Below are 4,882 nucleotides of genomic sequence, written 5' to 3' on the forward strand. Positions count from 1 at the left end.
ATAATAACATTACAATCAATATGAAACAATCCTGCTTAATCCGGTTTCTCACAGGCATCTGGTTGGCCAGATCCTGAGAACAGGATGCTGGACTGGACGATCCAGTGGCTTGATCCAGCAGGCTCTGCTCATGTTCATCACTCAAATGCCACTTGTACTCTGAGTTTACTATCTGAAACTGCTTTAGTTCAGGAGCTCCAGGACCTTACAAATTTAGAGCATTACAATTATGTAAATTCAGTTTCCCTTAGCAACAAGAAGAAATTAACAATGCAAAGCAATGTAGGATCCGAGTTTGGGAAAGACCAGCTGGGAGATATGGAAACTTCCTGCAGCCATAACTGCCATGGAAGTACTTTTAAGTTGAACAGGAACCTTGGGATTGTCTAGGCTAGGGTTTGATCACGTTTATCCTGTTTGGGTTTGCTTTTTCTCCAAAGGGAGTAATTTAGGTTTCTGTAATTTGGGGGCATTTCATTTCTTTCTCTGTAACATTTACATGTCTTATACTCTTTCTTTTATCTTTGCAAACTTATTATTTCATAAAAATTTGTGTGATCTCAGATTATTTTAACACTCTCATGCTTATAGCTTTAATCTCCCACTACTTAAGGAGGTTTCAGAAAGACCCTAGCCAACTTCTAGAGGCTGTTTGATCTGGTATATAAAATTTAAATCTGGTTTGCTTGTGCAGTTTTCTGATTTTGTGCAACTCTGAAGAATCAAAAGGAAAAAAATGTATATAAGCATAGTTCCTCTGCTCAGGAGCATACCACAATTAGCGACGAGCATAGCCAGAAAACAAATGAAAGCGTTGAGGAAGTAGTGGGCATGGAATGGGGAGTTGCAGAAAGTGACAAGTTATTCACCCACCCCAAAACACTGAGACAAATTTTCTGTGACTCCAACTGGAGCAATTTGGAGACTGATTGTCCACAATTTATCAGATTATTCAGGCCTGAATTTTACAGGAGGTAAGCATCAAGCTTGGTGTTGTCCAGGGGTGCCAACCTGAATAAAATATTGGGGGAGCCTAGGAAAGCCCCGCCCAAATAGTCGGTCACATGACACAGTACATACACTATTTGAATGGCAATGCCCATCAACTTTGGGGGGGTCAGTGCCCTCAAATATTTTCTTGGGGGAGCAAAAGACCCCTCAGCCCCCTAGGAATTGGATCCTATGGTGTTGTCTGAGGGTAACTGAGGGCAAAAACACAGTAAACTCTGGTGTGGACAAGATGTAAGCTCAGTGAGTAAAACCAACCTCCCTACTTGTATGTCATCCCATTGCATTCCATATTATTTTCCACATCAGGAAGGGATGGCATTGTAATGATGAAAGATATATCTCTGTGTTTTAAAGATGAACACAGTGTGAGTAGAAATTATATTTAATTCATTGGGGTGGGGTGTGGAATCAGGAATGTTTTAAGAAGCAGAATTCTGGAAAAGAAAACTGAGGCGAGTTTGACATACTTTGCAAGTAAGAGGTTTTGCTTTTACTCGGGATTCCGAAGTGAGCTTTTGTAAACCTTTCAGATGCCTAGGGGGAAAGCGGGGGTCTTTTGTCCCCTGGAGACCATGATCCACTTAAAATTCACCCAACATGACTAGCTCCCGTAGCCTTGCAGTAATTGTGTTTGGCCAGTAGATGGAGCAGCTGCAGCAGGTAGCAGCAAATCTGTAGGGACACTCCTAAAGCATTCAAAACAACGGAGCAGCCCAGCTCCCTTGACTCCCCCTTTGCTTGTCAGCAGCTGGACGCCTGACAGGGACTGGGGAAAAGAGCAGCATGGGAAGAAGGAAGAGGAATGGCGCTGAGCCAGCGTTCAACACAAAGAACCAGCAGCAGGTTGAGACTTTTTCCTGCACAGTGTGTTTCCTGCTGCTGACAGCTCCAACTCAAGGTGGAGAATGGGGACCCCTCTGCCTCTTTCAGGGCACAGCTTCAGGATCCTAAAACCTACAGCAGTCAGGATGGTGCCAAAAGGGTGTAAACAAATACGGGTGCATGCCTGTAGAACAAAGAAAGGCAGAAATTCCAGGGGACCTCCTCAGTCCTTCACTTTTGAGATGGAGGACATAATTCATGCCTGGGACTAGACTTGGATTTGCTTTTTTAAAATGTCCAGGTTCATGGCCCACAGCTCAGTGGTAGAGTGCATCTGCTTTGCATGCCAAAGATCCTGGGATCAATCCCCAGCATCTACAGGCAGGGCTGGGAGAGAACCCAGTCTGGTACAGCCACTGCCAATCAGTGTTAGACAACCCTGATAATGTAGCTTCCTGTCTTCTTAAGAATGTTTTTAAATGTGTACAGAGTGCCTTCATGCAGCAGCAGACAGTGACTGCAGACATCTCCATCACTTACAGAATGAAGGAGAATGGCCTTTTGGAGGGGCTTGAACCCAGGGTTGCCATATTCCAAAAAGTATAAACCAGGACACCCCTAGCTGAGCTTTTTTTAGATAACCCCCAAATTGTTGAGCTTTTTCTTCTTCTTCTTCCAGAAACTACTTGCCTAAGATCCAAGAGAAAGTGCCACCTTTCGGAAATCCCTCCTGAACGTCAATTCCACCTTTGAAATCCCGGTAATGTAATGCAGCGCTACTTGAACCTGACATCTTTGAAATTAAGCGCTGTCTGTCTCCACTTTAAATCTATCTATTCCCTGCCTTTTCAGAATAGACTGAGTATTCAGCAAAGTAACTTTGTGAGAATAGGATATGGAGAAACGTGGGGAAGGGCTGTAGCTCAGTGGTGGAGAACTCTGCCTTGCATGCAGAAGGCCCCAAACTGAACCCCAGGCATCTTCAGGTAGGAGATGTCAGGAGAGCTGCTGCCAGTCAGTGTAGAGAACACAGAGCTGAATGGGCCAGTAAAAGTAAAGGGACCCCTGACCATTAGGTCCAGTCATGGCCGACTCTGGGGTTGTGATGCTCATCTCGCTTTATTGGCTGAGGGAGCCGGCGTACAGCTTCCGGGTCATGTGGCCAGCATGACTAAGCCGCTTCTAGAGAACCAGAGCAGCGCACGGAAACGCCGTTTACCTTCCCGCCGGAGTGGTACCTATTTATCTACTTGCACTTTGAGGTGCTTTCGAACTGCTAGGTTGGCAGGAGCAGGGACCGTGCAATGGGAGCTCACCCCATCGCGGGGATTCGAACCGCCGACCTTCTGATCGGCAAGTCCTAGGCTCTGTGGTTTAACCCACAGCGCCACCCATGTCCCTTGAATGGCCCAGTAGGACTGGCTTAATATAAGTCAACTTCCCATTTTCCTATGTGCCAACATACTTAGAGTTGCCAACTATATTTCCATTCCGTGTTTTTTTTTAAAGGTTGTGTATGACAGAACTCGGAAACACAGCTTCATCTGCCAAACTTCAGCTGGTCAACAGCACAGTGCAAGCTGCCTGCCAGACAAAAGAAATAGCAACCTCAAGTGCAGTGACACAAAGGTGCTTTGCAAAATGTTTTTAAATTGTCTATATTGTACTGCAACCAGGAAACACTAAACAGAGATCAGAAACATGTGAAACATTCCCAACACTACCTGGGAATAGGGCTGCAACTCAGCAGGAGAGCATCTGCTTAGCATGAAGAAAGCCTCAGATTCAATCTCCAGCTTCTCAAGTTAGCGCTGGGCATGTCCTCTGTCTGAAACCCTCAGGAAGCATACTGCCAGTCAGTGTAGGCAATACTGAGCTCAATGGGTTAATGAATCCTGTTCCTAACACACAGCGGAGGAATTATGTGCAGCAACTGTCACAGCACAATCCTAACCATGCTACTCAGAAGTCAGACCTACTATTTTCAGAGAGCCATACTTCCAGGTAAGTGGGGATGGGATTACAACCTAACATCTGTTCTTAGATGATTCATTTATAGCAACACATTGCAAATACTCTTCCAGTCTAGTTCACATGGGATGGGAGACATTAAAAGAAGAATCAAGTTAGGAAACTTTTCTATGAGCAGAAAAAGTCACAGGCCATAGCTGGGTGGAAGAGAACTATTATTAAATGTGAAACTCTGAATTCAGATTCCATCTCACATTAGACAGAAAACTAATTCAATCTTACTCCTTTTTACAATGAATTTTAATATTGCATCAGAATAAATACAGTGGCTTATGAGTCTCTTACAGAGTGCACTATTGCTACCAGGTACGCTTCCAAAATAAGAAAGTGGGGAGGACTTACTTTGTCTGACCTAGTTCAGTCCCCATCATCCCCATCCATTTATAATCCCTGGACTCCCAGTATCTTCAACATGGTACCTTTTTTACAGTGTATAAAATTTACACCATCAAGCAAAATCCCAGTCTATATCTACAGGACTCTGAATCTCCTTTTAAATAAGACATTAGTAAGCATCACATCAGAAAACCTTCCATTAATACTGCTTCGGATCTCCTGTCTTACAGAGCCAGTGATTGAATTCTCTACCCCCGCAGGAAAAATTAAAATATGGCAGATAATATTGTCTTCTCTCAGTGATTCTGTTTTCTGCTGAGACTATCATAAGTAGTGCTGTGTTACTTTTCTCTGAAAACAACACAGAGGAAAATAACACAACACTTCATATAATGTCTAGTTGCCCAAAGTCCATTGCAGCCAAGAAACGGTTCATGACCTCAGGGCATTTTTTGTCAACAATTGTCATGGCCGTTACAGGTGTGGCATGAGAGGGAGGTATTTTATTATTATTTTTGCTTCTGCTCACATCTAGAGGCTGGGAAGAAATTAGGCAATTTGGTCCATGGTGAGGTTAATGGGTCCTACTGTCAAATTAGCACCAATTGTGGCTGCTCATAACGCTTGCAAAACCTGCAATGTGCAGCTTGCGCCAAGTAATGGTGGAGCTGGTGGCCCTGTA

The 4,882-nt window shown here is 44.1% G+C and overlaps 1 long non-coding RNA gene across 1 annotated transcript; it reads left to right on the forward strand.

Annotated features, from left to right (window-relative positions):
* Positions 1 to 1,696: 1,696 nt before the first annotated feature.
* On the forward strand, positions 1,697 to 3,488 carry LOC128421078 (uncharacterized). The gene is made up of 3 exons (XR_008332219.1): positions 1,697 to 1,854; positions 2,513 to 2,593; positions 3,343 to 3,488. It is a non-coding gene; the product is annotated as an uncharacterized LOC128421078 (long non-coding RNA).
* Positions 3,489 to 4,882: the final 1,394 nt, after the last annotated feature.

The sequence above is a fragment of the Podarcis raffonei genome, chromosome 9 (assembly GCF_027172205.1).
Source record: "Podarcis raffonei isolate rPodRaf1 chromosome 9, rPodRaf1.pri, whole genome shotgun sequence".
Taxonomy (NCBI): Eukaryota; Metazoa; Chordata; class Lepidosauria; order Squamata; family Lacertidae; genus Podarcis; species Podarcis raffonei.